The sequence below is a fragment of the Watersipora subatra genome, chromosome 6 (genome assembly GCF_963576615.1).
Source record: "Watersipora subatra chromosome 6, tzWatSuba1.1, whole genome shotgun sequence".
NCBI classification, from domain to species: Eukaryota; Metazoa; Bryozoa; class Gymnolaemata; order Cheilostomatida; family Watersiporidae; genus Watersipora; species Watersipora subatra.
In genome coordinates this window covers 7,334,270-7,358,383 of record NC_088713.1, presented here as the reverse complement: position 1 = coordinate 7,358,383, position 24,114 = coordinate 7,334,270, and the positions used below count along the sequence as shown (strand labels likewise).

Here is a 24,114-nt window from a genome sequence, read left to right as displayed (position 1 = left end):
AATATGCCTAGTAGAGTCAGAGACACCCAATTTTTAAAACATAAATGTCAAACATGGGAGATTTGCATACCTGTGGCCACATTTATTACTTATACAATTCGATTTAGTCAAGTCATTGCTACTGAGGCAAAACTTGGAAATATAGCATATGTGGGGCCCTTTGGATTATAAAAGGTTTCAGATAAGAGCTTTCGATGAAACCATGCAGTAACATTGAACACACTGTGCAGATTTCATGCATGTATATCTAACTCGCATTTATCAACATTGGTCAGCATATTTCTTTAAAAAAAGCCCAAACTTACTCAAAAGGAAAAAAATTGACTCTTTAAGCAACCCCGTCAAGGAGTTGAGTTTACAGAAAAGGAAAGCTCAATATAAGTACGTCAAACAAATTGCTCAAGTGAGTGCAACGGTGACAAATAAAATATTCTTAAAACACAATGAGTTTGTATAAATCTAAAAGTCTTTAGTGCAAATGGAGCAACCTATCAAAAGCAGGCCAAACAGCTGTTACATTACCAAAAGATTAAAAATCAAAGCATTCACAAGAATACCATAAAACAATTATCAACAAAAGTGGACTATTTTATTTCTGTCAAATAAAGCTGTAGAGCTTCAAAACACTGAGCTCTATAATTGTCTTGCAAATTGTGTGACCATCTCCTGGCACCTCGAGTATAATGTGTGAAGTTGTGGTAGCTGTAACTAATGGCTCTGCACAATGTTTAAAATATGATTTTAGCTAGAGATCTTAGAAGCGATTCGCAAGAGAACTTTGCTGATTGTAGACACGCCCAGCTACAGAAAGAACTTTAAGGTTGGATGTCATTCCAGTCACTGGATGCCTTTTTGGAAATTGAACATCAACTTGTTGTTTGAAGGTTAGGCAATCTAGACCACTTTGCCTCCACTGGTAAATATGCTGCTCTACCTGCAAAGAAACCAGTTATTAACCTGTTAGTATAGTTAAAAATTAGGATAATGTTGAACACTACTCATTTTACAGACTTTCCCAAGATATCAAACCAGCTTTAAAACAATACTGACTAAAAAGTGTGCTCCATCATGTTGTTTTAGAACGCTTAGGAGATTGGCCAGAAACTTGAAGAGTAGGCTTTTGCAGCTAGCTATATTGGTGGCTGTACTAAATGTAGGTCACACAGAAGATGCTTTCCTACTGAAATTCTGCATAATTTTGTTTGCCCTAAAGAGATTGCAGTTCTCACTATGTTGATGTTTTGCCTAAAAAAAATTAACCTAGTAAGCCTTAAAAAATTATTGTTTCGATGTTGTTAACACAAGTTAACTCAATAAAAGTAAAAAACAACAAACATTATCATTAATGCTTTCTTTTAAGCTAAAGCTTTTTTGTCAAACTATTAGGTAAGAATGGTATCTTTTAAATATAAAATGTAATGAATAGTTGGGTTAAGAAAAGCTTTATTTTACAAACTAATAATTACAGCGTTTCCATTCCTCTTATTTCTAAGCAAAATGCACCAAAATCTACAAAATTTTACACATTCAGCCTGTACTGTGATGAGAACCGTGTCTGTCCATATAAAGCCAGCGTTGGATAATGGAAAAATATTGCATCCCGCTGGATTTGAACTTGCAACATTTACCTTGCTAGACTGACACTACAAAAACTATGCTAATTAACCTTGTAATAATTTGCAATATTTGAATGCATAATTATTGCAACTGATAATCTTTTACAGCACTCTACACTGCCAGGGTATTTTTTGGTACAAGCCAAGTTGATTCAAAACTTCTTAAGCTGAGTAAAATTCCTAACTGTCTACACGGTCAATTTTTTCCATGCACAGATTGACTATGAATTGTATAAAAGTCCCTTTTCATTCAGTTGGCCTTTAACACTGTAAGGTTTATGTGTATGAATATGCCTTTCACTGCAATGCATACGTGTACAAATTAAGCATAGGGTTACTGCCAGGTTACTCTGCAAAGCAGAGTTGTCCTCTCGTGCACTCCAAACAAATCCTAAATATTTAGGATTATACATTAATCATTATTATATAGACATTATTGAAATTCTTTAAATAGTTTAGAAGTTTCTATTAAAACAGATTTTCAGCTTTTGTTTACACCATTTAGTCTCTGCTTATATGATAAAGCTACTCTTTGCCATTAGCATGTCTGTGCAAATGCGCTCGTTTATAACAGTTCATCTTCGTAGACTATTTGAGATGACCAAAATAAATTCTAGCTCAGCAAAAAATTTAACTCTGATGCTCATATCAACTGATTTGACAATTAAAAAACATTCAGTTTTGAAGGTAGTAAACATGAATTTGGAGATCAAACAGAAGGTGAGGTGAATAAAAGCCACAAGAGACAGACTGCTACTTGTTGCAGCTAGCTAACAAAGTAAAATCAGTGTCTGTATGACTTATCATTTATCCATCATCGGGAAGAGCTTGGGAGCAAGATAGATTTTAATGAGACTAGATATCATGACATTCAGCTTGGTATACAGACGGTCCCCAACCTACGAACGAGTTACGTTCCGAACAATTGTTTGTACAGTGAATTTGTTCGTAAGTTGCTTCAGTGCTATATTTTGTATTATAACTTATGCTTAAGGCCTACATGTATATAAGTATATTGAAGGTTTATATTAGTATGTTTAAGGCTTGTATAAGTAACCTGTAAATTGGTTTGTACTGAAAAAAACTTTTTAATAAAATGGAGAGAATACTGTGGTGGACGCCGGGCCATGACACAGCATTTCTTATTGATCGTATGTGTTGTCCTTTTTTATTATATCATTGTTTCACTCGTTATGCTATTGTTATATCTGATATCATGGTATAACACTATCATTTATCGTCACTTTTATTGTTGTCATACCAACTCGCTAGCGGTCCTATTTATTCACCTTGTTAGCCGGTGTTCTCACCGTTTGCCGTTAGGACGGAACAGTTGATATTACTAAATATAACGGAGCGCTCTCATTTATTTGAGCAGAGCAGATAGATGTACGCTCCTCGAATAGTGAAATTACCTTCGCTAATAAAAAAGCTGAATACGACTACACACACTCTCTTCTTTTTATTTATTAGTCTAGATCGTGCCAAGTAAAGGTCGGCAAACTCCTTTACAATACATACAGGAAAAATAAAAAAAGTTCTTTGCGCACTGGAGATACGTTCACGCTCTTATGCACTGCAACGAACTGGGCAGAAGAAGGTGGATGCTGGGTGATGCTTCTATGTAGCGCCTCTTTCTGCCGCTAATAAGTCGGTAATACCGTCGGTATAATCGATGAATATACGCGCAGACCTGTTCGTATGTACCGTTGTTTGTAACTCGAATGTTCGTAAGTAGGAAACCGTCTGTATTAACACTCCAAAGCTTTCACTGATAGATCCCCTTCAAATATTTCTGATTTCTTGCGAGGCGAATCATTTTACATATTTTTGACAAAAATGACAATCTCTAATGACAAACTAGTTTAACAATGTATTGGTATCTATAATAGCGAACCCTATGCATCTTATCATTGCTCAAGTTTGGCAAGAATGTAAGCGATATTTTTAAGGACAACTATGAAAATTTTGTTAATAATTTTGGGAACTTTCACCAACTTGACACTTTACCCTATATGGCATTTCTTATGTTGGTCAAACAAAAGCTTTACATAAATTCTTTACATTGAGAGGAATTTGCGTTATAATAGGTATAGGCCTACATGTACATTATAGCAAAATTTGCTGTACAGCTATTCCAACCAGATAAAAATCTGACCTATGCCCATACTACAAAAAATTCATAATTTGAGTTAAAATACTTGGATTTAAGTTAGAATATGACCTAAAAGTCAATGAAAGGAACTTAAGTTTACTTTTCACATAGGAAACAAATACATTATGCTTATGAAACAATGCAAGTGTTTTGGCCTTAAAGTTTGGCTTATTTATGTATAAACTTAAAAACATTACTTTTTATTTTGTGGGTTTTCACTGTCCACAAAAGACCCTGGTCCCCTTTATCCCGAAAATTGAATGGTGACTGCAGAAAACAGCTATGACAGGCCGAACAGGATTTGGAACAAAAGGTACATTTCTCACAAACAGAGATTGTAAATGGTACAAAAATGCAAGTTAAGCAATACGAGTGTCATTCAGAGTTGAAAAAAGCTATAGCTTGTTGCATACTATTAGATACATCGTCCAAATACATATTATTGAAATTTTCGGACTAGCACAAAATTTTTCATCTCAATATTTGTAAAATACATCTAAAAAAATATTGTTTTTCACCAAGGTTCATTCTATGTCACTCAATATTTTGGTGTTTTGACACCCTAATTTACCTTCACTAAGTTCCTTTGTCCGTTCTCCTCTGACCAGAAACCTCCCCAAATATGTAAGCTTTTGTAACCTTGAATCGCCAATTCTTTAGATAACTTGTCTAGCACCAGAGTCGGTGCAGAACATGTTATAGCAACACCCTGCAATTAGTAATAACAAAATAGAAATATCACATTTTTTGAATGAATGATTTTCCGATTTAAATTAAACTCTTTTCATAGCTAATCAATTGAAAGCTCATTGCTTGCTGCAAAAAAAGGAAAAAACTGAGAAAGCAGAAGTGCATCTGATATTTTAGCTTATGACTCTCAATCCCAGCTTTGATATTTGTCACCATTGTGATTTGTAGGCAATAGAAGAACGCGAGTTAAGCAATGTAAAAACTTATTCATATCCTATTAAAAAAAGGACTTCAAATATTGAAGTGGTATTTCAAAAGCAATTACTCATTCGTAATATTCATAGTCAGTAGTCTGACCCTGATCTGGACTTGGCTTTTAGATATTATTGCAAAGTAAAGTTTAGAGCTGGTCACCATAGGTTTTAACTGTGAGTTTCAGTTCCTATCCCAGACACTATGCTTACATATAGTCTGTACAAGTGCTATCGTCAGTGGACAGGCAACCAGAATGCAAGAACATGACAACTATAAACATGCAAGGGTGAATAGGAGCTGTATACACCAATAGTCCAATTTGTAAAACGGAAAAACTAGTAAATGACATTCAACTAAATTGTTGTTGATGACAGCTCTGCACAAGCTTCAGCTAAACATTCACAGATAATAATTACATAAGAAAATACACAAACTAAAAAGCAATAATACTTAGTCAATACTAAGAATGATTACGAAGTTTAAGAATATTAATCAAAATTACGTACAGTGGCACTCGCATACCGTTGTTGCTTGAAAGGTATGTTTCCAAAAGAAAATCTTGTCATTTTTCTAAAAGATTACTAATGCTTAAAGGTTGACATGCAACAAAATTCACGCTACAGTTATTTGGTATCAAAAGATTCACCATGTCTTACTCTGTTGTGTTGCATGTGCAATATATGTAGAAATGTGATAACATGCTCTTAAAAGCTCAAAAGCGAAAAGTTAATCGCCGCCATCACGAAATTGCCGAAGATTAGAATCCCGTTCCAAAAATGGGTCAAATGGCACGTAGCTCGACAAGATGGCTTCTGTTTACACTTTCATGCAACCTCATTCATTCAAATTTTTTCACAATTACGCTTCACGCATTCAATGAAACGATGTCTATTGTCCTCAAGCATCTGTTTCCTCATCACTGTATTGATGTCACTTTGAGCACTGATATCTCAAAACCTACCGTAAAAAATGGTTTAATTTTTAACCTTAGCTCGAAGGAATGCATATCATCATCTGATAAGCATGACAAACCTGTTGGTCACCTGTGATAGTCAAAAAATGCTGCGAAAATTATGCGCGCTGTTTGGCAAGAAGCATGGGTCACATGATCAGATTGCGACTAGACGATTAGATCAACCCAAAACAAAATTGTAAACTAGCGAGCATCTATATTTGGTAAGAGCTCTTTGGCGAAACCCAAAGTTTATGTCATAAACTAGTGCTACAAGAAGTTTTATATTGAGCCTTTTACGGAACTTACAATTCATGTGAGAAGATCACGTGTCAAAACAATAACCAAATCATTTTACTATGTCAGAGAAATGAATTGATTCCAATCTACGGCGGTTTCGGGATCGCGGAGATTAACTGTTTCTTTTTTAGCTTTTAAGAGCTTGTAATCACAGTTCTCCATATTTTGCACCCACAACACAGCAGAGTAAGCCATGGTGAATATTTTGATACCAAATAACCGTAATGAAATTTTGTTGCAAGTCAACCTTCAACAAGCAAAATGATAACAAGCTCCAGTACCATGCATTGACAACTTGGGCAGCTAAGTCGTACATGCAAATTAGATGAGTATTTTACGGTATTTTGGAAAGGCCAATAATTAACCAATGTTTGAGTTTTTATCAAATTAAAGTACATTTAATGGGCCATTTTAGCAGCGCAAAGAAAGCACATTTCTGATGACCATTTGCACCAATTTAGGGCAGGTAGTAGGAGTGAAATAAATTGGTTCGACTTATTTTAGTCAAAAATGGATACAAGTATTAGCCAAATGAAAGTTTGTTACGGAAAGTTCTATCATAAGAACATAATTTGAAATAAATTATATAATAAACTTCTTGCAGTTGCTTCATTTTGTCCTGCAAACACATTAAAATCTGTAATAGAAAACAAGACACCTATACAAAATCAAAACTGGTAGTTAATTTCTGTTAGTGATGACATATTTTTTATTGTAGTTCTACAATAGCACTATAAGTTCCAAACAGTGCATTAACTATTAATATGTGTCATGATCACAGAATTCATGGTAAGTCGGGATTACAAGATTTAGCAAACAAAATTTTGATTCTAGCCTAATAACAGCAGATTATATGGTCAAAAAACTGAAGCACGTTTACCATTAGTGCAAAAACATAGTTCCAAGAAAACTGGTATTAAAGTTTGAGAAACGAAAACCAATGTAAAGTTTTGTTTACATTTCAAAACGACATAGCAACCAATATCAAGATATTGTGATATTTATCTAGATTTCTGTACTTGGATCCAAAAAACTATGCTGAATTTGAAAATCTAAACAGATTTTAGCTGGTTGTCAAAGAAATAGCTGTATATTTATAAGAAAGTGTATTACTTATTTTTGCAGATATTAAAAACAGCTTGATTGTATCGCGATATTGGGCACACCCAAATCATCAACCAAATCTTTAGAAAATTAACAACAGTAACATATTGCACACCATCGGTCACTATACACTTCGACCTTGCAAACTCGAATAATTATTCTCATAACTAAATCTGATTATAATTTCATAAAAATTGAATAATTATTCTTATTATTAAATATTGTAGTAATCTTGTAAGAATCGTTAGGAAAATATCACCACAACTCCCTTTACTTTCACTGCTTTTGACATCAGTTAGAATACCAAAGTACTCATTACAAGCGTCCAAAATCGGCAAAAAAGAAACAATTATTTTTAGCGGACACCATTTTTCAGTACTTCTTGTTTAGCATAGCAATGGTTTTAAGTTTTTTTTCGATGGTAAAATACTTTTATTGGCTAAACTGACTTCAGATTCAGAAAAATCACTCTTTGATTGGTCCAGACCTACAGGTTACAAAATTTGTTACCAATATTATAAGTTCAGTTGGTGCAACTTCAAAGTCGAATAATTCAACTTTGTGATTTGCGACTTAACCATGGTTTCTGTGACCGCAACCCATATGATCTACCTGCTGATAACTTTAACTCCTTTACTACCAAATGAATCTCTCTACCGCGACATAAGTGTTTGGTGAAACTTAATTTCTAAAAGAGTGTATAAATGGTTATAACTTTACACCCCAATTGTTTATTAACAATATTTTTATAGCAAGTTTGTCAGCATAAGTTTTTAAGTTAGTTCATGCCCCCAAAAATATTACAAACGAGTTGTCGAGTGAGAGGGACCATTTTTCGTCCATTTTGAAATTACTGTGAGGTAAGCACAAAACTCTAGTCGGATGATTTATGAATATTATTAGTTTACATGTTAATTAATCTGATGAACATAATTACTCTCATTAGTACTATTGCTCAATAAAGTTGCTCAGTCTATAGATCTGAAGTTAGTAACCATTTATGGCTATATTGCTTCTGAAATTACTGGTCATCAGTAAGAAGATTTCATAAAACAAGTTTTTGCAAAGCAAAACTATGCTCAGGTTGTAAACGCATTCTTATTTGCTCAACATATGCAAATAATAGCTTTTTTCAATCAGGTATAGATGTAATAAGATAATTTACTAATTAATCAGTAATCGGAAACAATTTGTACAAAAGCTTGCTAAAGCCGCATCATGCAGCACTTGGCCATACAGAAACACATTGCCAAACGAGCTGTACTATTGGTAGTTTAAGAATTCACACTGAAACAGCTTCAACATAAAATTAAGACATGAGAAATCAGTGCAAAAACTGCTTCGTATTACATTTACTTCATGCCTTGTTGTAATTGAGCATCATACTGCGTGCACAATTAGGAAAAATGGCTGCAAGATCAAAATTTACCAAGTCTTTAATTTGTTAATGAAGCCGTGATAAAAAACAATTTAGACAATTTATGCAGAACTTAAATGCAACTGCATTTCATCAGCATTTTTATAAGCAGGCTTAGTGTAAAAAAAACAGAGTAAGAGCCATACTACAAGTTCATGAAGTTTTGAACAAATTGTTACTTTACCCTTCAATATGTTGTAAAATGCTAAGACAAGGTTAAAAAATTATTGACGCTGTTGGAAGAGAGAACGTTTCAAATGCCTCTAGATTTCATAAAAACAGCTAAAAATGATGGCAAGGGTTCTTGAGGACACTTTTATTTGTATGAAAGATTGGTAGATAGAACATTATTACACAAACAGACAATTCCAGAATTAAAGCGCAAACATTGTGGCCATAAAGGGTAAATAAAAATTGTTTCAAAGTAAAAGCCAAAAGGCTATTGTGCCTGGTAGTGGTAGCATCATTACCATATCATTTTTCTATTGAATAACGTAATACACTTTTTATTAGAATAGAACAGACATTGGTACATTAATTTGTCCTACATGTGATGGCTCTTATTAAAGACCTAATTTTCACCAATGAAAGGTGCCCTCAGATTAAGATGACCTTAATTATGAACCACACCGCCTATCAGAGTTTTTTAACATACACATTAATCAGCAGAAGGTTTTACGCCTAATGTTACCGACAAAAAATCTAAAAAGTGTGTTGCAGTATGAGCTTGGTCAGGTTCTCATCCTCTTTTGCTGATACAATAGGTAGCAATCAGTAGTCCATTTTCCAAAGGTTTATTTATTGCCCATTTCTAAAACCTTGGTAGCTGTAAAGGTCTAACACAGCTGTTTATTGCAATAATAAACTGTAAAAACAAAAATAATGATTCTCAAAAAACTTTGGTCGCTGTTGGCTGTTAACATGTTTTCTATTAGTTAGATGCAGGATGGCGATTGTTTTTTTCATATTAGGTACACATATGACCGGCTAACTAATTGCCTACTCACTAATAAGAAATGTTTTGTACAAAGATTTTTTAGCGCATTGCTCTTGGTTATAAGCGTACATTGTGCTGAGCTGCACTGCGCAGCCTGTTGTACGCACTCAGTTAATGGACTAGACCAAAATCTGATTGTGTTTTAGACTTTTTCCATTCGGAAAACCCAGGCTACACTCATTAAGAAATACATTCAATCTTTAAAAAATGGATAATATTTTAATACTTTAATATTGTATTTGTACAATTTAAATATCAATTGTACATGCCACTCCATACATGGTTATTTTGCTTCATAACTATAGTTTTACTGTTTTTGCGGATTGTCAGTGCTATAGTATTTTAGTGTAGCCAACTACCCAATGAAATGACTGCAGTCTCCAGAGCTCACTTTAGTCATCAAAGCCCAATTTAATTATCAGAAGATTAGGACTACAAAAAGTAAAGGACTCATCAACTTACCCTTCAGTTTTTCAAAACACTTGTAGGCCAATATGATTAGTTCTGTGAGAACATGATTAAAGAACAATAGTTCTGCGTGGTGAGCTCATCTTCGTTCTCCAGATTAAACAACTTCTACAAAAGAACAAAGATTTTAACATTGTATAAAAAAATAAGTTGATGAGGACTTTATGCACAGAGTCTCTGACCACCTTCAATTTGGTATTGGAAAAAATGTTGAAAGTGAGCTACCGTTAAACCTATATTTGAATGCACCTTGATTTGATTGGCACCGCTATTTGGGACCACATCAGGAGATTGCTTTGAAAATCGAGCGCCATCTTTTTAATGAACGCCAACTCTATTTGAGGAGGTAAGTTACCTTATCAGTATATGTATAGGTTTAGGTATATTCGCCTTTTGTGAAAATATAGCAAGGAGCTTTTAAGGTCCAAACACACTAGGCGATTTTATTGCAAGCGTCATGAGGGCGAAGATATCGCTGGTGCGTGCATAAACACACTTGAGCGATTTACTAGCAAATGATATAATGGGCACGCTCACAAACTGCCAATAAAAATCCGTATCATTAGTTTTTTCAGAGTTGTTGATAAATTTAGGCCAGTCAAAATGTCGTCGTCTAGGCTACAACATAAACAACCTCCACATTTGTTATTAAACCTATCTCCCTTTCAAAGAGTGTACACTGCCTACACTACAAGAAGACAAAAGAAAAACGATTCTTGTATTTTTAGCTGTATTTTTTTTACAATTTTTTATACATATTTTATTTTGTAGTGGTTTTTCATATTTAATATATTAAATATTTACCATTTTCAAAATGGTCAACCGGCGCAACGATTGACTCCGGATGTTGGTTTTCAACTCAGATTTTTTTAAATTTTGTTATGATGGACAGAACTGGGAGTGCTATTATTAAATTCATGAACATTTGAGTGTTCGTTCTGAAGATGTTTCGTAACAAAATAGAAAATTGGAGCTGATGTACGTTGTTGAACATCGGTAAGAAATAATTACCCGCCGTAAAATTACATTCTGGTAAGAACTAACCAATCGAAATGCATCTCGTTAGCAATAAAGTTGTGTAGAGAAATTCTAGCTTTATCGCTCTGCATGAACACGCTGAGCTGAGTGAATTTTAACGCAGATTAGCTCTAACGCAATATCGCTCTAAATATTGCCTAATTTGTTTTCACCTTAAGAGAATGCTTCAGCGATAACACTTGTTCTATTGAGTCAAATATGCTACAAAGCAAAAAATTACGCTGAATTTGTTGTCGGGGTTTTATAAAAACACCATTATCAGCTTTTTAAATGTCTTAACCGCCAGTACATCAGCAGTCATAATTAAACATTGTCCCAAAAACAAGCGGCCTCAAACTGCCTAAAATATCGTACTAATCAAACATTCCATGTTAAAGAATAGAGAAAGCATAATATTATTATGCTTTATTAGTTATCTTGAGGTGTTGACTGATGTTCTAAAAAAGGAATCAAGGAGATTGACCCCCTAGAAGCTGAGATATAGACAGCCAAACACAGGTCTACCTAATAAAGAATCAGAGGAAAACCCTTCGAAAATCCCGAAAACTGTGACGTATAAAATCGACTTAATGGTCATGAGCCGGAGTTGCGCACCCTTACCGCCGTTATGTGTAAGGATTGTTTTGGCTACGAGATGTGAAACGCTTCTCGCGATAGTAAATAATTTACATACTAGCTCTGGTTTCTCAGGAAAATCATCCAAACATTGTGTGGTAAAGGCATTTGCCCACAACCCCTCGCCATGATTTTTTAAAGCAGAAGAGCAGATTTTGACTATTGTGCTTCAAATTTTAACTCGATCTCCACGGATATGCTCCGAAGATCATCTGTTCAACGAACGGCGCATGTATAGTCTATATGCGATATCCGCGATTGCAGTTTGTTTAGAATAAGAAATAGGAATGGGACTTTTTGTTCCTTCATCATTTTTCTACTGTGTATCTACTGCAGCATTCAGTTGATTTTCATGATTATCGTCACTAATAACAGACTGGAAGTTCACTACAGCCATAATCTTAAAAAGACTAACTTGACCGTGCTGCTCTTGCTATAAGAAAAGAAAATGATAACTTTTGCTTTGATTTTTCTATTGATCTATTATCTTATCTATGATTATTTTTTATGATTTATATAATATTCATAATGCATGTTATACAAAATAATAATATAACTGCGTATAGAATAAATGATGTAACTAATATAATTTGTAGAAAATTCCAAATGATAACCGAGATTGATGATTGATTATATTTATTAGCTATAGTTAAAAAATCTGAACAACGCTAAAGATGAGTCTGGATATGGAAGCTAAGTAGGAGAACAACAAAACTGAGCTGAACTAGCAAGATAGCGAAATGTTGCGAAATAATAGATGCGTGTAATTATTTTATGCTAAAACTAATCTACACGTCAGAGGGACTGGTTCGGAATTCTAGGAGCGATGATTGTTAGGCCCAATTTGATTGTTCTATACTTCCAGGGATTAAACCAATTAAAACGCCGTGATTGTTATAGGAGAGCACAGTTGGCTTAATTGACCAATGGCACACAAGTCGATTTCATACATCATATATTGATGATTACCAAAACACTTTTGTTTTTTGGTAGACCTGTGTTTGGCTGGCTATATCTCAGCTTCTGGTTGGTCAATCTCCTTAATTCTTTTTTTAGAACATCAGTCAACACCTCAAGATGAATAATAAAGCATAATAATATTATGTTTTCTCTATTCTTTAAGTGGAAAGAAAATGGGATAAACTACAGCATTGAAATTAAAGCACTCTCACACTCACTTCATGAACAGTTCTGTCAAAATCTTTACTGATAACTCAGCTTGCACTTTTATTCCATAAGTGCCAGAGTCACATCTAGAAGCAATAGGTCGGCTTTGCGCTAGAGGACAAGCAAGGCTAAAAGTGATAAAAATTAGATAATACACAATAAACTTTCAAGTTCAATTAGTGATGAGGGAGCAAAAGTATCCTACATGGGAGCTATTGCACACTTTAAACATGATATTTGTACCTCACAAACTCACATGGTCTTTTAGAGTAAAGTAGATGCTCCTATAATGTATACCTCCTATAGCATAAATTCTAGAAAAAGTCGGGCAATTTTGTGAAGTTTTTGCTTCGTACCGCGTAAAAATCTCCATATAACTTAAAGTGTATCATCGGGCGAGTTCTAAAGTTTGATTTGAGTGTTAGTCTGTCTCGCCACACCTGCGAGAAAAGAAAGCGACATACAGCGGTGTCAGAAAGTATTTGTCCACCTCAAACCTCACTGCCCATTTTAGGTAAATTTGTTGTAGTAGTCATGTAGAGGGATTGAACCCTGACAAACCATGCATCATTTAAAAGTAAATTAACATTAGATCTTGTTGACACCATCAGTAATAAAATTACGGTTAATCAGGGATCAATAATCATTTTTAGGCCAATCAATGTGAATCAGTGCTTATTAACTCATTTTCAAACGCAATATGACATTATTAATTTTCAAGTGGAATATTATCACAACAATAGAGATCATGTTGGACAGCATGTGCAGCAAAGGTTTACAGTTTTGCTTGTTAAAAGAGGAACAGCTAGAGATCCCAGAATTCATACCAGCGTCAACATCAACCATGGATAAGAAATGTGTCAACGACCTCATCATTGGCCTGCATACAATGGGCAATCTGAGCAATAGAAAAATAGCGAAGAAGCTTAGAGTATTTCAATCTAAAGAAAATTAAGTGGTAAAGAAATGAATGCAGCATCAAACCACCAAAGATCTACCACGATCAAGGCGTTTGAAAAAACCAGCTGTCCAACATGATTGCTGGTTTCAGATTATGAACACTCTAGCGCTCGTGAGGCTTGTTCACAGCATGCCTAAGGCTGCAGAATGGTTATAGTCTGCAAAGGCTACCAGATAAAATATTAAAATGCAAAATAACCCCAATGGCTTTTTTCTGGGCCCATAACAGTACAAGACCGTTATTTTCAATTTAGAAAATAATTAAAGAAGAGATAATAACGAAATTTGCGATGACATATTTTCTGGTATGCAGTGTGAATTAGTAGGCAGCGGTTGATACAATAAAAGATATTTGGCAATTTTAAAATCTAGTTATTTCTATTTTTCAGCTCATTAGGATTGTTTTGATACAGGGTTTTATGTATGCAGTGCAAAATATTTCCAAATTATGATGAATTTATTGCAGTGCTACACTTACTTAAACAGGCAGACAAAGATTTTTTCCCAACACTGTACATAAAGCATTATACATATAATACATACAATTTCCATAACATTCTGACTCTTGTGATAATTTGTCTGAAGTGACAACGGAACAGAAAATAGGTACATATAGCAGTGCAATTGTTGATAAATACTTTAAGGCTATTGGTCGGTGCATCTGAATGTCACGAGTTGGAGTTGCAATCTTGAGCTCTTAAGAACGAATAGATGACGAAAAGGTACTATCGCTTTTTTATAGTGAAACTATTTTTTCTTAGTCAATTGTTGTAAGTCGCTGTCGCGTCAAACTATGCGCTCTTCATCAAATTATTGTCAAATTACCACAATCATGGTCTATTAAACCAATGAGGTTGATCATGAAAAGTTGTCGATGAAAACCAATAATACAGTTAAGGCACCGCCAATACATTCAAAAGAATGTAAGTCGGATTCTTACATGAGTGAGTTTGGAAAGGTCCTGAAATGGTTTAGACAATTTACATGTATGTTAACATTCTTATAATGAAAAATCCTTATCATGTAAACGTTCCTAGAACTGATCATCTCATTTTAGCAGCCCCTACTGTACAGTCATGTCTGATATGAGAGCAAAATGCATTCTGGGACAAAAGCTCGCAAGTTAATTTTCTTGAAGTCCTATCTCAAAAATGTTTTTTATATAAATTAACTAAAGATAAATTATTGTGTTGCCATCCTCTAAAAAACTACCAATAAGAGATATTACAATAAAAAAATACATGATTTTATCTATTCATTCTCTATACCCATGCCCCCAAGGCTACAAATACCTATGTAAAGGTTATGGTCTGCATTAAAATGTAGCAGTATTATGCACAACATAATTTTGAGTAGTGGCAGTATGCAGCAGTCCATACAGTAGCATACAATATGGAGTTCTTACCTTTCAGAGAATCATAGCACTAATGATTGTGAGAGAGAGACCTGATGCAACACGCTTAGTACGCTACACTTTTGTGGCATCGCATAAAAAAACTTAAAGTATAAATTTAATATAACTGAATTCAGCTTAATAAAAAATTCTTGAAAAAAATGTTCTGATCTTATATTAGAGCTAATTCTATTTTTTCTTCATTTTAATTTTTAAATCATCTCTTCCTGGCTGGAAACTTCTCGATTTGCTTATACTCTCATTTCCAGCCAAACTTTTTAAAACAAATCTGAAGCAGACCTGACGGGAAAACCAAGTGATGTAGTTTCCGTAACTGGCCTTTCGCATCTTTTGGCATTTAGTGATACATCAAAAACCACCTTGCAAGCTCGCATCTCTAATTTTCTAGAATTTCAAGGCGAAAGTGGGTAGTGAGATAGTGAACGGTACAGAATTTGTGTAAACATAAATTGCTTGAATTCTTAAATCTATTCATTGGTTATTGTTATATATATATATATCAATATATTTATTTTGAAGGTTTGGGGTAGACTGACACAATCTTCTGAAGAATCAATTGATTTCCTATAGCCGGTTTGGGTATTGACTCGTGTTCGCTTCAAATTCTGTATCATTTACGATTTTGCTACCCATGAAAGTTTATTATAAGTTATGACTAATGTGTTGAGAGTATATGGGAGGTCATTAAGTACAAAGCCCATCAAGTCAAGTAGTCAATGATGACTTACCAGCTGTTCAAAAATAGGTTGGGTACGTGTCTAATGACAGGGAAGAAGCGTTCAACTGACATTTATGATCTACTCATCGCCAAAATCTTCCGGAAGACAATGCAAGGAAGAGGACCTTGATGACCGCCCAGGCCTATATAGATGAAAGAACCGTGAGTCACCACCGGTTTGTATGTCAATGAATTTGATATAGAAATACATAAAGTGCTGGTCAAATGAAAAGCAATACACGAGATGTTATGGATGAATAGCTATGCAAATGGCTTTGTACTAACCCTTGGTATGAAATATTACCCAAGCCTGTGTCATTAGACAGCAACCACATTTGCTAGTTAAAGCTCTAATTTTCAAATATATTAGACAATGCTATGTAAATACATGTAAGATAATATCATAGTTGTTAAATATAAATACAAACTTGTAAAAATCCATGATACGAAACCGAGTTTTAACCTGTTGATCCTTGCTCGATCTAATCAATGCGTGTCAGTAAACCTAGACAATATGTCCAGCAATCCGAAGTTATTAATTTTTTACCAAATATATCTAAACGTGCTAACAATGCAATGATATTTGGTGAAACAGCAGTACAAAAAGTCGGACAACCTACAGCAGATGTCATCAAACAGAAAAAAACAGTATGTCACCATTATTCGGGCTAAAACTATAAAAGTTCGCACGATTTTAAACACTCATTAAACATTTACAGATAATATTCATCCATAGCACGCTCATCATCTTTTCATGACTCAAAATATACTGGAAATTTATATTTATTATCGTAAAATTCCACATTTGTATCACAGTCATTTATGACCTACCAACGAATGAGTCATATTGATTGTTTCGCGATATCATTATAATAAAATGTGTTATTATAATGAAAGAAGTAGATAAAGATGAGTGAAAAATGTTACAAATGGAAGTGAAATTTAGAATCTAACATCCTGCGCAAGAATTAATTTTATTAGTTTTTGCTGTTGCTTAAAAACATATTTTGTAAACAGAACCATATGGAAGCCTGTATTCCGCCATTAAGGTTTCTGCCACAGCCTACGCAATTCCGTAATACCAGCTGTGAGGGTTCAGAGGGCTAACATTGATGAGATACTGCATTATTTACTGTTTTGGTTAGTATTGTTCCTTATACCTAAATTGTAAAAACAAATGAAAAATAATTTTCTTTTGTTTTGCAGGTACAACTACAAAAACATTGACAACAAGCGTGATAATCTCAAATCAGAAGATTGGAGACTAAAATTATAAAAACACTACACCATTCTACGTCATTTTAATTGAACAAGTTGAACTGACTGAAACATGCTACATCTCCGGTGTTTTTTTTTTGTAAAACCTAACTTAATACATGACACCAGCATAGTCAGTGTGATATTTAAATGCAACTATAATTATTTCCCGAGTTGCATTAGTCCATAGCAAGCATAGTTGCTGAATATTGCACATATTTCAAGTGAAGTAAACCCAGCACTTATACATTCTGCTCAAAGAGTTCTTGTGCCAAATCTCAAACTCGGCAGTCAAAATTCTAGCCAACAAGATAAAAATACTCAAACTTTTAAATATCAAGATTTGAGAGAATATAATTACCGAATTTCCAGTGAGTATAATACTACTTTTTACTAACAAAAGTCAACCAAAATACCATGAGAACAGTAATACACAGTGTGGGTAAGGTTAGTCGGCTAGGCTATTAAAAACTAGAGGAAATCATAATTGTTATATACAGGGTTAAGCTTTATAAGAGGGTCAGTATGGTGTAATCTCAAGAGTTCAAAACTTTCAAGTTGGAAACATTGGAAAACATTGAAATCAATGTTCAGAGGCTAGGCATGACACTAAACCACAAAAATGTTCATTTTAATGTCATGACCAGAGCTATATTGATTGCTAATTATGATTTTTGTTATGTGGGCCTACAGAAAAAGCTATCTTAAATAGTACTCCACCCTTTCCTATTATAATTAGTTAAAACAATACGATTTTTAAATTTCTTGTTGGCATGAGTAACAGTAACAAAATAACAAGAAAAGAGGGCGTTCAGCTAAAGACTAAGACACAGTTGTTATCAAAATTATAGACCATATAATTAAACCCTGAAAATAAAATTGAAAAAGGAGTCGCACTGTTTTATCTTGTCAGTACATACTTGCAACCAAAAGCAAGTCAGGCATCATAGCATCATTACGAAACACGATTGCAGAATCTACAGAAAAAAAAGACAATTGATGGTGACCATGCATTCATGTTGACCAAGATAAGTTAGACAGTACATCACAAGTTAGACAAAGACACACGAGTAACGCATGTAAACAAGTGCCAGCGAGGTGTTGACAGTGGCTGATGGGATTAGCCATTTCTCTGAACTAAACAATCACCAGCCACACTATTGCATAATGCCATACACTCAGCTATACACAAATGGATGTTTAAATAATGCTAGCTACTAGATTATGACCTTCAGTTCTTGAACTGGGTAATGTCTGGCTCTGAAAGCTAAAGCTTGCAAGATACAAAAGGGGTCCCACAGCACATTGGAGAACTATCAAGCAAATTTAGTCATTGATTTTGCTAATGCTGCACACAAATTTGTTGCTAACTAGCATATTAATGTGTATACAGAGAGCTTAATTATTTTGCATGTATCTGTATCATGGTTCAAAAGCTAAGCTTGCTGAAAAATTATTTAGTAATTCATATCTACCAAAGCATCATGAATTATAGCAACTCTCAACTACTGCCAATCGCTTGACATTTCTACAGTTTCTTCGGCTTTTATGACTACAGAGGTTTTCTTGGTTTGCGATTAGGTCATCTGGAGTGTTCTTGTCCCTGCATACACATATATCTTTTTTGATCACTCAAACCTTATCTCTATCTCTTCTTCGAGTACATAGAACAATTTTAGTATTGTTCAATATATATACTTAAATTGTAATTTTACAGGTGAAAATAACTTTTTATCATTTTGCAGGTAGAACTACAAATACATTGGCGACAAGCGTCAGAATCTCAAATAAGAAGAATGGAGACTAAAATTATAAAAACACTACACGACTCCATGTCATATTTAATTGTACTAGTAGAACTGACTGAAACATGCTATATCTATGGTGTTTTATGTGTACAACCTAAATTATTACAAGACACCAGCTTAGTCATCATGATATTGAAATGCAATTATAATTATTTCCATAGTTGCATTAGTTCGTAGCAAGCCTGGTTGTTGAATATCACACATCTTTCAGTCCCAGTAAACCCAGCATTAATCCATTCTGTTCAAATAATTCAAGCGCCAAATCTCACACGCAGCAGTCTAAATTCTAGCCAACAAGATAAAAATACTCAAACTTTCTAATTACAAGATTTGAGAGAAGATAACCCCATGAATTTTCAGTGAGTTTCACTGCTAGTGCCAAACCCTAATTTGTACTAACAAAAATCAGCCACAATACAATCAGGACAGTACTACACAGTGTGGGTAAGGTTAGTCGGCTAGGCTATTAAGAACTAGATGAAATCATATTTGTTATAGACAGGGTTAAGCTTTATAAGAGGGTCAGTATGGTGTAATCTCAAGAGTTCAAAACTTTCAAGTTAGAAACATTGGAAAACATTGAAATCAATGTTCAGAGGCTAAGCATGACACTAAACCACAAAAATGTTAATTTTAATGTCATGACCAGAGCTATATTGATTGCTAAATATGATTTTTGTTATGTGGGCCTACAGAAAAAGCTATCTTAAATAGTACTCCACCCTTTCCTATTATAATTAGTTAAAACAATATGATTTTTAAATTTCTTGTTGGCATGAGTAACAGTAACAAAATAACAAGAAAAGAGGGCGTTCAGCTAAAGACTAAGACACAGTTGTTATCAAAATTATAGACCATATAATTAAACCCTGAAAATAAAATTGAAAAGAGTCACACTGTTTTATCTTGTCAGTACATACCTGCAACCAAAAGCAAGTCAGGCATCATAGCATCATTACGAAACACGATTGCAGAATCTACAGAAAAAAAAGACAATTGATGGTGACCATGCATTCATGTTGACCAAGATAAGTTAGACAGTACATCACAAGTTAGACAAAGACACACGAGTAACGCATGTAAACAAGTGCCAGCGAGGTGTTGACAGTGGCTGATGGGATTAGCCATTTCTCTGAACTAAACAATCACCAGCCATGCTATTACATAATGCCATACCCATACAAATGGATGTTTAAATAATGCTAGCTACTAGATTATGACCTTCAGTTCTTGAACTGGGTAATGTCTGGCTTTAAAAGCTAAAGCTCACAAGAGACAAAAAGTGTCCTGCAGCACACTGGAAAACTATAAAGCAAATTTTAGCCACTGATTTTGCTAATGCTACACACAAATTTGTTGCTAACTAGCATATTAATGTGTATACAGAGAGCTTAATTATTTTGCATGTATCTGTATCATGGTTGATTAGCCAATCAAAAAAATGTTCAAAAGCTAAGCTTATGGCAAAATAGTCATTTTCTCTTAAGTAATATCTGCAACTGGGAATATTAATAATATCATTCAATAATATAAACATCCATGGTAAAAGATTTTTCTCATGTCATGCGTATCTAATATCCTTCACAAAGCCTTGTTAGCAAAGCTGATGCTACATGTAGTTCTAGCATTATACAATGTTGCTCATTTTACATCCATTTTTCGTCCTAAATTTCTAACTGAAAAATTAACTACTGCTAACTTTTGCCTTGCAATGGAAGCTTTGATAAGCATATGGTACGGAAATAATTTTTGTATGAATATTACAATATAAATTATATACCATTTCACTATTCAGTTCTTAAACATCCTTCTGTAAACCATATTATTGAAACAGTTGCTGTACATTTTTGAATCTCTTGAAATCTTTAAAAAGTTGAAAAACTTATCATTCGCGACCTTGAAGCTTTAATGTAAAGCATGCATCTAGCAACCAGTTAGCAAGAAAACATTTTTCTGTAATCCATATCTACGGAAACATTACCAAGGATAGCAACTCTCAATTCTTGCAAATCACTTGACATTTCTACAGTTATCTTCAGCTTTTAAAACTACATATGTTGTCTTGGCCTGCGCGGTCAGGTGGGTTTTTGTACCTGCATATTTTTTGCTCCCTATAACTTTATATCTAAGCATTCATAACAGCCTTTTTCTTCTTTGATTTTCTGTTTTTCAGTTATTATACGACTAACACATATATAAAGTCAGAATGACTGCGTTAAAAACATGAATATAAAATAAATGTTAGGCTACAATCATTCAGGCTTCTAATAAAAGTCCTAATTTTTTGTTACTTTGGATGAGTGACAACCATAAATTCTTTAGTTCAATGTAATCTCCAAAGTACATGGTAAGCCAGAGCTAAAGCATAAGCACACATACCTGCTACCTCCACTATCTGTCCTATTTCTTAAATAGAGTTTTAGCCTATCCTTGTTCGTCTAAATCAGAAACTAAAGCTAAAAGCCTGACTGTAACGAGATGGAATGAGTTAGATTTACAGCCTTACTTAGGCCTGGTTCGAACCAATATGGCATCTAAGACACGTGTGACAGAGTACCTGTTATGCAAGCAATCGCTCATAGACTACAAGCTCAGAGTGCACGACTATTATGTCCTACAGAAAGAAATGTCGTCATTTGCGCAATTAAATTAATTTGATGCCCATACGCAGCTACACAATTTGTTTGCTTTCCAGCTGTTGGATACATAATGAGTCGAGATTACGCAGCTGTCCCCAGGTCTGAACCCGGCCTCACCTTAGCATGCGCAGACAAAGGAGTGCCACACTGATAATTTCAAGATAAGATAAACTTCACTACAGGATTTGTAAATCTTTGATGGTTTTAATTTATACGCTACCACGTGCACAATAATATATATATATATATATATATACAATATATCATTATATTTTTTAAACAATAACTGCAAGAGACTTGCCAAATCATTAGTTCAAAAGGCAATGATGAAAGCGGGGATGAATATGAGCACAAATTTAAAAAACAATATTTGCATAGTGCATAAAATGCTTTAAAAAAAAATTCATTTGAAGCATATAGGTGCCTTTTAATGCTTTTTAAATGCTTTCTGGAAGGCTCACCTATCTGGTATGTCTATGAAATTTATTTTAAGACTGCAGGGCTTTCTGCAATGCTTTAAAACAGTATACCTTTCACAAGCTATCGGCATGCTTAATCCATCATGGCTAACTGATTGTCAATGACAGTAATTTAAAAACACTGCTACATTAGGCGGCAGTAAAAACTTTTGTTAAATCTTTTCTTTTTCAGTTTAATATATTTGATATCTGAGTAAATACAAGATCTTTAAAATTTATTGAAAGCCTTTTACTAAAAGCATTGGAGTAAGTAAGATTGTCAAAGTTCAGAGTGACAGTTAAATGGCATTGCCTTAATTAGTGTGTCTCTATCAACGCCGGGCACTGCTACACTTTTGCTGTGTCATTTGCTGTTAATTTCTCTCATCCTTTGTCCAGCTGGAGACACTCCATAGGTATTACGTAATTACTCTCGCATTGAGGGTCTGCTGCGCCAAATTGGACATTCACTGATCCCCATAGCTCGTTGCTCTGGCAGTGATTATTTCTAATCACAATTATTCTAAACATAGATGTTTGGATTCATCAAATTGAAAAACATTTAAAATCCCTAATTGGAAATTATGCAATTCCTATTAAAACATACATGATAATAATTGAAAACTACCTTATGATGGAACAATCTTCTGCCAACACAATCTGTTTGAACTATTATAGCAATAACAAGTAACAGTTATTAGCGGAGAACATTGGCTAAGAGAACATTTCAGGGGTTGATGTAGATCTGGCCATCCATAGGAGCTTATTTGAGAATTGAACAATGAACCACAGTTTGAATGCCAGGAGTTCTAATTGAACAGGCAACGGCTGTCTAAAAAGATAATGAAACTTATGAAAGGTTGGGAAATTAAAAAGGAGCCTAGCTTAATCATTCTCCAAGTTTGTGATGACAGCTCACACCTAAAAAACAGAAGAACATTGTTTGGTTTAATCCAAACTTGTAAATACTAATGATTGGATCCGATAAGCGCCCCTAGCCCACATAGGTTGCTGTTTTTTTAGGTTTGGCTAACAGCTGAAGCCAAATAAGTAACTAATGTATTATTATTGTACCAGAAAATTTGGCCAATATCTTATTATTAGGTTATATAACATCTATAATAGATGTTATATATATCTATTATAGATGTTATATAACTCAATTATAAGATATTGGCCAAATTTTATGGCAAAAATTTCATTAAGAGTTGAAAAACATGTTTTCTTGAGTTGTTTGTGATAGATAGCCAAGCTACTTAATTGCAACGCAAATAAATGGCATTTTGTGCATTTCAAAAGCATAGTAGCTAGAGCTAATGCTTTCACTTCTACATATAGAGTTAGGTAGTTGGTATAATGAATCAGTTTGGGAGTGGCTACCGGTTTCTGTCTAGATTGCGTAATAGCAAATGTGCTGAGGTTCTACCATTCTGCTATGTCATACTCTGAACGTTTGCTGAGCCCTATAGTTTGTTGTTGATATGTATTTCATTTTCATAACAATAATTTTATGAACCTATAAATCTGGAATATTTGATATAAAAAAATTTCATAAAAGGCTTTTATAAATAGACTTGGAAACAATATTTCAGTTTGTTTTTATAACTTTTTTGTGCATTGATAAAGCGATGTAAAGTACAATCACTACAAAGCTAAAACAATCCTCCTCAATATTTCTTACTCTTACAAAAATATTACTTTCACTACCATCAGAGTCAGTGCTGCTATTTCTTGTCGGTTTAATGAAAAAAAAAGTAAATCTGAATTAGCTATAATATCATCAACATAAGTAATTATCTGTTGTCTAATGTAAGTTATGTATCTTGGTCTACTAAAATTCAATAAATGCCTCTCATCTTCAGCTCTGTTGTGATACTCTCCTTTACTGTTAAAGCATACATAGCTTACTGACTCCAGCAAAACAATGCTACTAGCATAACTCATCAACGACAAAAACAGATACAAAAACCACAGCATAATTGCTTTATAATAGCATACCATAACATACCTTAGGCAAGACTAACTAATGACGAAAAACATCATGAATACTTTAACAGATGATTGAATGTGAGCCAGTGCTAAAACT

At 34.1% G+C, this 24,114-nt stretch overlaps 2 long non-coding RNA genes across 2 annotated transcripts; both read right to left on the bottom strand.

The window, feature by feature from the left end:
• Positions 1-225: 225 nt before the first annotated feature.
• On the bottom strand, positions 226-13,175 carry LOC137398695 (uncharacterized). Its single transcript, XR_010978990.1, has 4 exons — positions 12,786-13,175; positions 9,949-10,062; positions 4,343-4,480; positions 226-934 (listed from the first exon to the last, which is right to left on the bottom strand). It is a non-coding gene; the product is annotated as an uncharacterized lncRNA (long non-coding RNA).
• Positions 13,176-18,045: 4,870 nt separating this feature from the next.
• LOC137398697 (uncharacterized) lies at positions 18,046-21,457 on the bottom strand. The gene is made up of 3 exons (XR_010978991.1): positions 21,311-21,457; positions 19,852-19,908; positions 18,046-18,100 (listed from the first exon to the last, which is right to left on the bottom strand). It is a non-coding gene; the product is annotated as an uncharacterized lncRNA (long non-coding RNA).
• Positions 21,458-24,114: the final 2,657 nt, after the last annotated feature.